Source organism: Schistocerca serialis, chromosome 4 (genome assembly GCF_023864345.2).
Source record: "Schistocerca serialis cubense isolate TAMUIC-IGC-003099 chromosome 4, iqSchSeri2.2, whole genome shotgun sequence".
Taxonomy (NCBI): Eukaryota; Metazoa; Arthropoda; class Insecta; order Orthoptera; family Acrididae; genus Schistocerca; species Schistocerca serialis.
Window position 1 is genome coordinate 226,903,315 of NC_064641.1, and position 13,620 is coordinate 226,916,934.

A 13,620-nucleotide genomic window follows, 5' to 3' on the forward strand; every position below is an offset into this window, starting at 1 on the left:
CGCACCAAATGCAGAGCACGATCTTGGAGCCATGAATATTCTGTTTGGTCGTCGACATGGAAGCATGGCCCAGATATCCCCATGATTTTTTGCGTTTAGGGTTATCATAATAACCCATTTTTTGTCCCCAGTCACAGTACAATGCAGAAATCCCTTCCGTTTTTGCCTCTAAAACAACTGTTCACAAACACACAAACGCCGTTCAACGTCTCTTGGTTTCAGCTCACACAGGACCCAAGTTCCTTCTTTCTGAATCATGCCCATAGCCTTGAGATATTTTGAAATGTCTCTCTGTGTCACTCCTACTAATCGTGCCAATTCTTCTTGAGTTTGACACGAGGCTTCACTCAGCAATATCTCCAATTCTACATCTTCAAAACCATTCTCTCTTCCACCACTATGCCAGTCTACAACGTTAAAATCACCGATTTTGAAGTGTTGAAACTACTCAAGTCACGTTCTGTCACTAATAGCGTCCTTACCATTCGTACTTGAGAGCATTCAATGAGCCTCAGCCACTGTTTTCTTCGTATTGAAACAAAACAGTAACACCTCCTGTCAATGACGAGAATTAGGCTCGTAAACTGACATTTTCAATCAAGAACAACTTTATGATGCAGACACAAATTGACTAATGTTTGAATGAGGTTACGTTGACGAGGTCCAAGCTAACTGTCTGACATCTGCGATCTGTTTCTTTCGACCACTACTTACCGTTGTCGCCACATATCGGCAAATGGCTGAAGCAAAGTTGTACACCTTGTATATTGTATATTTTCTGATCATATTACTTGTATGTGAAATATGTAGTGTCACAGTCTTCTTTACATAATTTACAAAAAAAAAAAAAAAAAAAAAAAGCAAGCTGTTTAAAGTGAGTCACAATGTGCATTGCTCTAAATGGTATTTCTTTAAGTGTGTAAAACTTTTCCTTTCAATTATTTTATGTTTATTTTAAATACATTAATCCAGGCACCATATGCCTTTAAAATTAATGTATTGTAAAGATTTTCAGTATGTTGCATCTTGTAGCTCTCAGATAATTAAGGAAAGACATTTTCAGTTGTTTGCCCCAAAGCCACTAGTTATTTATTAGCTGACTATTTTTGGTTCTTGCTCATTTTCAAATGCCACCTATTGTAGAGAACATAATGTATGAGTGGATTCATCAAATGCGGATAATCCAGTATGATTAATATTATGATCCATATACATGTTTTATGTTTTGGATTTACTTGGTGTGAACAGTTCTATTCATAGCATCACACTTTGGACGTGCTTCAGATGTGCATCCAAACATGTCATAATTATTGTAGTTCTGCCTTGGTGTAGTATGTACGAGCAACTTATTTATCTTAATTGTGGTTTCTTCATTATCCATGATCTGTTCCATGCACAATAATGATATTTCGTATAAAATGGAAAATTTGGTCCCGTTGGATTTCACTGTGTATCATACTGGCTTATTTTTCATTTGCAGTATCATAAATTTGACCGATATTGACACAAAGAATTTTATTATATGCTCTTATAGAAACTCTGAAATATTCAGTTTAGTATGCAGTTGTATTACTGTTACTGCCTTTGTTCAGTGTGACACACAATGTTCCATCATATTACTGTCGTGCAATGAACTTTTATTTTATTTATAGCATTATTTAAGAGGGCAAATAGTACTTCATTTGTATTTCAGTGGAATCTACATACAACAGTATTGCCCCGCTGTTATAACTGGACTTTTGGTGAAAGTTTGTAGCCATAGTTGGTGAGTGATTAATGTAGGAAGTTGTTAAAATAAAACATAGTCAGAAATTTAATGCTCTTTTTAACTAAAAATAGCAGTATTTGAAAATAGTTCTGAAAAAATCTGATTTTAAGTTCAGTTGAAAGGTTACTAATTTAGCAGACCTTGTCCTTAATAATAATTAAATGAATTTGTCACCAAAAGAACTCGGATATAATCAGTCAAAAAAGCAAACGCCACCAATGTAGTTTCCATGATCAACCACGCAAAAGGAGCACTGGACATAGCAAAATTTTCATGACAGAGCAAAGCAGTTTAGCTAGCAAAACTGCCAATGTCATAGATTCTTGTACGACATAATAAGAAAATAGAAAATGGTAATCAAAAAAAAGGAACAACAACATTTGTACAACATTAATATGAAATGAGAAGCACATAACATCATAGCATTACAAGCATGCAAAGGTAATATGATTGTTTTGATGAAGAAACATTAGTATATAAATAAAACAATAGAATTCTTTAAGGCTCACACATATAGATAAAGGCCCCACAAACAGATTCCAAGAATTAATAAAAAGAGTAATCAAGGAATCTGAACTTGTCTTAACACAAAAAGAACAGAATAAGTATATAGTCATTAACCCCCAGTGCTCCAAGCTAAGAACCCAACGGAAAGTACACTAACCAGATGTCACAATTAGACTCATTGTAAATTATATAAACAATCTTGCATTCTTAACTGAGAAAAAGCTGAACAAAATCATATGCAACAATTACACATACAGTACACAGTATACTCAAAAAACTTGATGGGATTAATTCTTAGAGATTAAAGACACAAAAATCCCAGATGACAGTACATTCTTTTCTTAGGGTGTAATTAATATACACACAGTTGTGTCCATTGATGAGACTATTAGCGTAAAAGAAAACCCTTGAAATGCAGACACATATCACAAGCATAAGTTCAAGAATTAGTGGAACTACCAATGATGATACTCTCACACAAGTATTTTAGCTCCAGTGGCTAAAATACTCTCGCAGAAAACTGATCTTGTGATGGCTAGTTGCCTGTCAGCTACACTACTGATTTAGATTTCCAGACCACCTAGAAAATAAATTATTTGAGAAACAAGACCATTGCGAAGGAAAAGTAAAGTACTATCTAAGGTACATAGGTGATTTCATCATTTTATTTAACTGATCAGTAGTGGAAATTAGCAGCTTCCAACATTTTGATAATATGCACAGAAATACCACCTTCACAATCATACATGAACTCAATGGCAGCATTAACTTCCACAATTCACAAGGAGCCATAAAGAAGCATATTTTAGAACAGTACTAGGTCAAATCACAGAATACGCTCTAAGTAATACTGTGTAAAAAGAAATTAAATACAAAATGAAAAAAATTCAAAGACAAAATCACCCTGACAAAGACTGAAACAACAGAGATAGATAAATTTATGACACTTCCATACTGGGGACATGTATCAGGCAGGACAAATTACACATTAAAGAAAGAAAATCACAAAAAGGATTATGCATCAGTAACACTAAAATCATTCTTGAAATAGACAAAACACAAACAAAACATATAATCGTTATGGAGTTAACAAAATCGAATGCAATGAATGTAAAAAGGCCTACATTGGATTGACAGGCAGAACTTTTGAAACAAGATACAGAGAAACACAAACATAAATGAAAATAACCTTTCTTCTTTCAGCACACAACCCAGAGGAAATAAAGACACCTCTCAAAATATTGGGAGAAAATTCACAATTTTAATAATGCCACCAAAGGCCAATTAATGGACATTTTAGAATAAATAAAAATCTACTTTCATATGGCTAAGCACCCAGAACAATTGTTAAAAGAATAAACAGAATCATGCAGCAAACAGTTCATAGAAAATTTCAATACCTCCATAATCACATATAAATTGCACCCCATCCTACATTAATCACTCACCAAATACCTGACCACAGATTATTCACGGAAAAACCAATTAAAACAGCAGGACAGTACTGTCATATGTAGAAAAACAAATTAAATAATATGTCTCCACTTAAGCAACGGAAAAATAAAATGAAAATTTATTGTACAACAGTAATGTGGTGGATCACTGTGTCCCACACTGGACAAAGCCGGTAATACTAATACAGTCACAGAGCCATCAAATTTATGACAACACTTGCAAAAAATAAGCAAGCATGATATACAGTGAGCTCCAGGGAGAGCAAATACAGCATTTATGATAAATTGTTGTCATTTGGATCAGATCATGCTGAATAATGAATGTACCACAATTATGGAAAATTTATCTTGTGCTCATATGCTGACATACTACAGGTAAGGTATAACAGTGACATGTTTGAATGCAGATCTGAAATACATCTAAAGTCTGATGACGTAAATAGAACTGTCGATGCCAATTATATCCCAAATACAAAATACGTAGGTACTTACTGCCTGGACCATAATGTTACTGATACCTTTATTATTTACATTCAATGCATCCATCCTCTGTAATAGGTTGCTTGTCAACATGGGCAAAGCCTGAAACTTATCAGTCAATAAATAAATAAATAAATAAATAAATAGCGGCTTTGGTGCAACCAGTTGAAAAGATCTTTTCTTAAAAGTTAATGTACTGAATAGTACCCACATATCAACTAAAATCGTAAGAACCAGTGGTCCTGAAAGGGGCATAATAGTTCAGAAGGGAGTGACACCGGGCTGCAGATTATCTCCTCCTCCCCCCCCCCCCCTCCCCCCATGTTATTAAATATGTACCTTCAGCGAGCTCTAAATGAAACAGAAGAGAAGCAAGCACGAAAGGAAATGAAAGAGAAATTCAAAAAGGAATAAATTTCAATAGAAAAATAAGAACAACATGGTTTGCTGATGACATTGTAATTTTGCCAGATGAAATATCTTGAAACATCATTTGAAAGAAATGGGTAGTATCGTGAAAATATAAGATGAATATGAATAAAAATAAAACAAGGGAAATGAAGTGTAATTCAAGTAAATCAAATGAGGCTGAGAGAATTAGATTAAAAAATGGGATACTAAAAGTAGCAGACACGTTTAGCTATTTGGGTAGCAAAACAACTGGTGATGGTGATGAAGTAGTAAACGACTTGGACTGGGAATAGCAGCAGTTCATCAAAAAGAGAAATATGTTTATTCCAAATATAAATTTCTGTATTTTCTGTCAGTATTTGTCAGAACGTAAACCTTGTGTTGAACTGAAACAATGATGAATAACAATACAGATAAAAAGAGAATAGGAGATTTTGAAATGTGGTGTTAGAGAAGAATGCTGATATCAGATAAATAAATCAAGTGACTAAGGAGGAGGTATTGCATGGAATTGTGAGAGCAAAAATTGTGGCGCAACTTGGTGAACATAAAGTCTACATTGATAGGACCCATCATTAGGCATCAAGGAACAATTAATTTGGTGATGGAGGGAAGCATAGTGGGTAAATATTGTAGAGGGAGACGTAGGCTTGACAATTGGGTAGTTAAAGTAGATTTAGATTGCATAAGTGTGCATATGTGTAGAGACTTGCACAGAGAAGACTAGTGTGGGAGAGCTACTTCATATTACTTTTTGGACTGAAGACCACAACAACAATTGTAGCTATTTCCAACTCCATTGTTTGGCAAGCATTATGTTAGTTTACACACAGCCTGGGGTTATTCCTATACTACTTACAGACTTCTTTTTTGTACAGACGCCAAAAAAGTGGTAAGCAATGTTCTTAAAACTATTATTGGCTGCTTAAATATTATTGACTGGTTTTCTGCAAATGGTCTTGCTCTCAATTTTAAAAGGACACAAAATATTCAGTTTCGCATATCTACAGATACTACACCAAAAATAAATGGCATGGAAACTTCAGAATTCTGAGGTGTCCATATTTATAAGAATTTAAACTGAAAAAGCACATTTTGGAACACTTAAAATTTTTAAGAAAGGAAGTCTTCATTACTAAAAACCATACAGTAAGAATAATGTGTGGTGCTCACCCACAATCATCTTGTATAAGTCTGCTTAAGGAGCCGCAATTCTGACTGCTGCTTCACAGTATATTTAGTCCCTCGTGAAAGTTTGTTGTAAATCCTCTATTACAGTTCAAAAGGAACAGTGATGTACATAGTTACAATATCAGAAGAAAATTGTCATTCATTAGTCAACATTAAGATTGTCTTCAGCACAGAAAGGGTTGCACAATGCTGCAATAAAAAATTTTCATCACTTATTTATTGATATAAAACATTTAGGATGGAATGTAACAATATTGCGAAAAGGACAGTTGCTACTCACCATATAGTGGAGATGCTGAGTCGCAGATAGGCACAACAAAAAGACTGTCACAAATAATAGCTTTCAGCCAGTAAGGCCATGTATGGCCTTTGTCAGAATTAGATGGCAAACACACACATACACACTCACGCAAACACAACTCACACACACGTGACTGCAGTCTCAGGCAACTGAGGCCACACTGCAAGCAGCAGCACCAGTGCATGATGAGAGAGGCGTCTCGGTGGGAGTAAGGAGGCGGCTTGGGTGGGGAGGGGGAGAGATGATAGGGTAGGCACGGCAGAGAATGATGTACTGTTGGGGAGCGTGGAGGGATGAGGTGGAAAGAGGGTAGAGCAGCTATGTGCTGTCAGGAGGTTAGATGGAGGGAGTGGAGAGGTGGCAGAGGGGAGGGGGAGACATCAGAAGAGGGGAGAAGTAAAAAGACAGTGTGCGATGGAGGAATGAGGGCTGTGTAGTGCTAGAATGGGAACAGAGAAGGGACTGGATGGGAGAGGACAATGACTAACGAAGTTTGAGGCCAGGAGGGTTATGGGAACATAGGATATATTGCAGGGAAAGTTCCCACCTGCACAGTTCAGAAAAGCTGGTGTTGATGGGAAGGATCCATATGGCATAGGCCGTGAAGCAGTCATTGAAATGCAGGGAATCAGGTTTGGCTGTGTGCTCAGCAACAGGGTGGTCCACTTCTTTCTTGGCCACAGTTTGTCCATGGTCATTCATGCAGACAGAAAGCTTGTTGGCTGTCATGCCCACAAATAATGCAGCACAGTGGTTGCAGCTTAACTTGTAGGTGACATGACTAGTTTCACAGGTAGCCCTGCCTTTGATGGGATAGGTGAAGTTTGTGACCAGTGGTGGTGGGATGATGTATAGGACAGGTCTTGCATCTAGGTCTATTACAGGGGTATGAGCCATGAGGTAAGGGGTTGAGTGGAGGGGTTGTGCAGCAATAGGTATTGTAATTGTAAACTGTCGAAGCTGTGTTGGTAAAGTACTGGAACTTCAAGTGCTGATAGAAAGCACCGAAGCTGAAATCGTTATAGGTATGGAAAGCTGGCTGAAGCCAGAGATAAATTATGCCAAAATTTTTATAAAGGCACAGGCGGTGTTTAGAAAGGATAGATTGCATGCAACTGGTGGTTTGTCGCTGTTAGTAATAGTTTATCCTGTAGTGAAATAGAAGTGGATAGTTCCTGTGAATTATTATGGGTAGAGGTGATACTCAACAAACTAGCTAGGTTAACAATTGTCTCCTTTCACTGACCTCCTGTCTCAGCAGCATTAGTGGCAGAACAACTGAGAGAAGATCTGGAATAAATTTCACATAAGTTTCCTCAGTATGTTATAGTCCTAGGTGGAGATTTCAATTTACCAGATATAGACTGAGACACTCAGATGTTTAGGACGAGTGGTAGGGACAGAGCATCGAGTGACATTATACTGAGTGCACTATCCGAAAATTACCTCGAGCAATTAAACAGAGAATCGACTCATGAGATAACATCTTGGACCTACTGATAACAGACTCGAAATTTTTGACTCTGTAAGCCAGAACAGGGGATCAGTGATCATAAGGCTGTTGCAGCATCCCTGAATATGGAAGTAAATAGGAATATAAAAAAAAAGGGAGGAAGGGTTTATCTGTTTAGCAAGAGTAATAGGAGGCAGATTTCAGACTACCTAACAGATCAAAACGAAAATTTCTGTTCCGACACTGACAATGTTAAGTGTTTATGGAAAAAGTTCAAGGCAATCGTAAAATGCGTTTTAGACAGGTACATGCCGAGTAAAACTGTGAGAGATGGGAAAAACCCACCGTGGTTCAACAACAAAGTTAGGAAACTACTGTGAAAGCAAAGAGAGCTTCACTGCAAATTTAAACGCAGCCAAAACCTCTCAGACAAACAGAAGCTAAATGATGTCAAAGTTAGCGTAAGGAGGGCTATGTGTGAAGCGTTTAGTGAATTTGAAAGTAAAATTCTATGTACCGACTTGACAGAAAATCCTAGGAAGTTCTGGTCTTACGTTAAATCAGTAAGTGGATCGAAACAGCATATCCACACACTCTGGGATGATGATGGCATTGAAACAGAGGATGAAACGCGTAAAGCTGAAATATTAGACACCTTTTCCCAAAGCTGTTTCACAGAGGAAGACCGCACTGCAGTTCCTTCTCTAAATCCTCGCACAAACAAAAAAATGGCTGACTTCGAAATAAGTGTCCAAGGAATAGAAAAGCAACTGAAATCACTCAACAGAAGACAGTCCACTGGACCTGATGAGCTACCAATTCAATTCTACACAGAGTACGGGAAAGAACTTGCCTCTCCTTCTAACAGCCGTGTACCGCAAGTCTCTAGAGGAACGGAAGGTTCCAAATGATTGGAAAAGAGCACAGGTAGTTCCAGTCTTCAAGAAGGGTCGTCGAGCAGATGCGCAAAACTATAAACCTATATCTCTGACATCAATCTGTTGTAGAATTTTAGAACATATTTTTTGCTTGTGTATCATGTCATTGCTGGAAACCCAGAATCTACTCTGTAGGAATCAACATGGGTTCCGGAAACAGAGATCGTGTGAGACACAACTCGCTTTATTTGTTCATGAGATCCAGAAAATATTAGATACAGGCTCCCAGGTAGATGCCATTTTCCTTGCCTTCCGGAAGGCGTTCGATACAGTTCCACTCTGTCGCCTGATAAACAAAGTAAGAGCCTACAGAATATCAGACCAGCTGTGTGGCTGGATTGAACAGAACACAGCATGTTGTTCTTAATGGAGAGACGTCTACAGACATTAAAGTAACCTCTGGCGTGCCACAGGGGAGTGTTATGGGACCATTGCTTTTCACAATATATATAAATGACCTAGTAGATAGTGTCGTAACTTCTATGCGGCTTTTCGCGGATGATGCTGTAGTATACAGAGAAGTTGCAGCATTAGAAAATTGTAGCGAAATGCAGGAAGATCTGTAGTGGATAGGCACTTGGTGCAGGGAGTGGCAACTGACCCTTAACATAGACAAATGTAATGTATTGCGAATACATAGGAAGAAAGATCCTTTATTGTATGATTATATGATAGCGGAACAAACACTGGTAGCAGTTGTTGTTGTTGTTGTTGTTGTTGTTGTTGTGGTCTTGAGTCCTGAGACTGGTTTGATGCAGCTCTTCATGCCACTCTATCCCGTGCAAATTTCATCATCTCCCAGTACCTACTGCAGCCTACATCCTTCTGAACCTGCTTAGTGTATTCATCTCTTGGTCTCCCTCTACGAATTTTATCCTCCACGCTGCCCCCCAATACTAAATTGGTGATCCCTCGATGTCTCAGAACATGTCCTACCTACCGATCCCTTCTTCTAGTCAAGTTGTGCCACAAACTCCTCTTGTCCCCAATTCTATTCAATACCTCCTCATTAGTTATGCGATCTACCCATCTAATCTTCAGCATTCTTCTGTAGCAGTTACTTCTGTAAAATATCTGGGAGTATGCATACAGAATGATTTGAAGTGGAATGATCATATAAAATTAATTGTTGATAAGGCGAGTGCCAGGTTGAGATTTGTTGGGAGAGTCCTTAGAAAATGTAGTTCATCAACAAAGGAGGTGGCTTACAAAACACTTGTTCGATCTATACTTGAGTATTGCTCATCAGTGTGGGGTCCGTACCAGGTTGGGTTGACAGAGGAGATAGAGAAGATACAAAGAAGAGTGGCGCGTTTCGTCACAGGGTTATTTGGTAAGAGTGATAGCGTTACGGAGATGTTTAGCAAACTCAAGTGGCAGCCTCTGCAGGAGAGGCGCTCTGCATTGTGGTGTAGCTTGCTGTCCAGGTTTCGAGAGGGTGCGTTTCTGGATGAGGTATCGAATATATTGCTTCCCCCCACTTATACCTCCTGAGGAAATCACGAATGTTAAATTAGAGAGATTCGAGCACGCACGGAGGCTTTCCAGCAGTCGTTCTTCCCACGAAACATACGTGACTGGAACAGGAAAGGGAGGTAGTGACAGTGGCACGTAAAGTGCCCTTCGCCGCACACTGTTGGGTAGCTTCTGAAGTATAAATGTAGATGTCGATATTTAAGTATCTTTCAGCCACTTTCATTTGGCAAATCATTCCCACAAGAGCAGTGCATAGTGTAGTTAGAGTGTACAGGGCTGTACACCAAGCAGTTTCAAGTGCAGAAATGACATGAAGATGTCATATTTCGTGCTTCATACTTTACCGAAAGTTAGCTAACAAAGTGGGGGAAAAACTCCACAGATTTCGAGATGATGAGTCTAATGTTTTCTTTGTGAGTTGTCAAAAGTTTATGACTACTACAGTGCACCATGACATGATACAACAGTTAGATGGCACAGACGGTTCCTTTGTGGCAGTGTGTCCAGCAAATGTTTCGATGTGAAACGCAACAGCTGAGAACTGTGTATGATTATTTTAGTGGCACGATCTGCCCTTTGCTTTTCCAGTGTAGTGTAGCACATTTTGTCTCAGAGATGAGAATTTCACAATGTGAATGCTGTTTTATCTTTAATACCACTTGACTGTAATTTGTGTGAGGGTACTCACTGATTCACAGGATCAAATGTCTTAAACAAATCTGAACAACTTTGACTCTAATCAAGCACTGGGGTCAGTAATATCAGCATGCAATTAAGTTCACCAACTGATTGTACATCTGATATTAAACGGAAATGAAAAAATTCCATGTGTACTGAGTGCTCATTATTTTTTTCAAGGTTTCACAAGTGGTTTGATAAAACCATTTTGCTGATCTCAGTGTTACAAAATCACAGCAACTAGATGTTCTTATTTTGAACCGTGAAATGAATTTATGGCTATGTCACATTCAGTAACACTCCTAACAAAAATAAATTTATCATTTCAGTTAACTTGACAGTCAGGGTTGAATCATATACTTCTTAGCCACATGTTGTTGTAAATTAATCCATGAATTTGTCATATGCTCTCTTTGATTCACTTACCAATATTCTGTTTTCTATTATTACAATATTACTGCAGCCTGGACACTCTTTTCTTATATACTTCATTTATTACCATCTGTGCTACTTTTCCAATATTACTGACTTCACGTACTGGTTTCCTTTGTTTTGTGTAGTTTGTTATGAAGTACTACAGTTTGATGTCCATAAATAGAATGTACGGGTCCTTCAAATTTTCTTTTAATTTGATAGTTTTTTATAGAAGCTTAAGATCTTTGCAGTTGCCTTGTTTTCTTATTGTTTTTACCACATTGTGTGCCTTATTAAAACTATGAATAAATATTTTGTACTTTTCATTAACATCATCTGTCTCGTACAACGGCTGCCAGTCTATGTGTGCAAGAACCTCGTTAACACTGTGTGGTGCTGTATATTGATCTCTAGTACTCTGTGGATTGAGTTCTGTGGTCATACAGATCATTTTCAGTAGTTCTAGCTTCTGATTATTTCCTTTTTAAATGTGCAAGAACAATGTATATACATATGTGCAAAAATCGTGTTGTATCAATGTCAAGCATTACAAAAATCCTTATTATTGTTACTAATCATCATTAGCCATAAGAAGTTTTTCAGTTACAGTATCTGTACAATATATATACGATGCTCCATCTCACATAAGCATGAAAACACAAATTGGATAATGGAGCTCAATACAAATACTGTAGTTATTGTTTACCAGATCCAGTAAATCAATAATACAGTATAATATCGGAGTTTAAAAGTGTCTAGATGTTAACCATTAACATGGCATATATTTACTTTGTGACACAGCCTGAGATGTGGGATGTTTTCTACTCAGTCATAAAAAACAGCTCCTCTGGCCAATATGTATGTAATGATTGACAACTTAATGAACTTAAAATTGAATTATTGCAATAGTGACCAGTAAGATTACAGTTGTTAATTGTTTGTGAGTGAACATAAGCTGTGCTGAAAGCATATTGTTACCTTCACAAGTTCTGGTGGTGGTGGTGGTGGTGGTGGTGATGGTGGTGGTGGTTAGTGTTTAACGTCCCGTCGACAACGAGGTCATTAGAGACGGAGCTCAGGCTCGGGTTAGGGAAGGATTGGGAAGGAAATCGGCCGTGCCCTTTCAAAGGAACCAACCTGGCATTTGCCTGAAGCGATTTAGGGAAATCACCGAAAACCTAAATCAGGATGGCTGGAGACGGGATTGAACCGTCGTCCTCCCGAATGCGAGTCCAGTGTGCTAACCACTGCGCCACCTCGCTCGGTCACAAGTTCTGGAAGTTCTGGAAACTATAGTTTGTCCTAACCTAAAGAAACACAAAACAGGAACACAAAGAATAAGATTGACTGAAATAATATTATGAATGTCAAATAATAAAGAATAATACACAAAATATCATAGATAAGAACCCCATTGTTATGAAAGGTGTGTACGGAACAACCTCTTTTTTCTTTTCTTTTTTTCCTTTTTTTTTCTTTTTTTCTTTCTTTTTCTTTTTTTTCTTTTTTTTCTTTCTTTTTTTTCTTTTTTCATTCCCATGTGGACATTTCAAACCTCTTGCATATTATAGTAAGTTATCCTGACATGTTGCTGAAAGAGTTTTGTTCAAGATATCAGATATACTTACTTGACTCTGCCATAGAATGTGGCTGTTGAGCATGCTTTTAGCAAGATGTGGTTCTGTTAACTGCTTTGGTAGGGACTTAATGATATGCTTTCTTCTGATGTGGATGAATGGCCAAATAAATTACTTATGTATTCATGATAGAAACGTTCAGTAGATAGTCCAAAAAGTGCAAGAGGCTGTCTATGAGTTCTGTGGTTGCTAGAATATGGGATAGGTGGTTGTGAAGCCCCACAGTTTTCAGTTTTTCTGACATTGTGGACAATGATGGGTAGAGTGTACTGCAATTTCAGATTGAAGTCAGGGACTGGATTGTTAGCTAAACCCCATTCAAATTCCATCTCTCTTTGATTATCATTACAAAGAAATTTACAGTTTAACAAAGCAATGAAAAATATATTCTGGGTTTTATCTCACAAAATGTGGCAAAATCCCGCAGTGCAGGTCTTTGCTCCATTTGAGATGAACATGAATAAAAAGGATGGTTGCATAATAAAAGTACTTTAAATAACCCTTTGTAATGTTGTATTGTAGCCAAGCTACCCAACACAATACTGAACTCAATATCCCATAAAGTTGAACACACTGCTTAAAAATACTTGGGCAAAACAATACTTTCTTCTTCATGAAAGGAGGGTTAGTAGGGTAATGGAAAGACTTCAGTATCTATCTCTAAGCTACCTAGGTACCTAGAAAATAGTGTACTTTTTTATGTCCTCTTAAAAAGTTGTTGCATTGTGGAACCATGCTGTGTTCATCCCTGTGGATTTCAACATATTCGTTATCTTCAGTGCCAATAAATAACTCTTTCTGTGCCCCAGTAAATTTGTGGGCTCCTGGAAGTTTTTTATTATTGTTGCACTCACACCTTCATAGCCTTCCAGCTGGTATATTGAAATTATTTTGACCGCAAAGAATTAGAAT

The 13,620-nt window shown here is 37.7% G+C and overlaps 1 protein-coding gene across 4 annotated transcripts in view; it reads left to right on the forward strand.

Annotated features, from left to right (window-relative positions):
* The window catches only part of LOC126473377 (MOB kinase activator-like 2), a 528,601-nt gene that overhangs the window by 372,652 nt on the left and 142,329 nt on the right, over positions 1–13,620 (forward strand). The gene's annotated exons all lie outside the window — the stretch shown is intronic.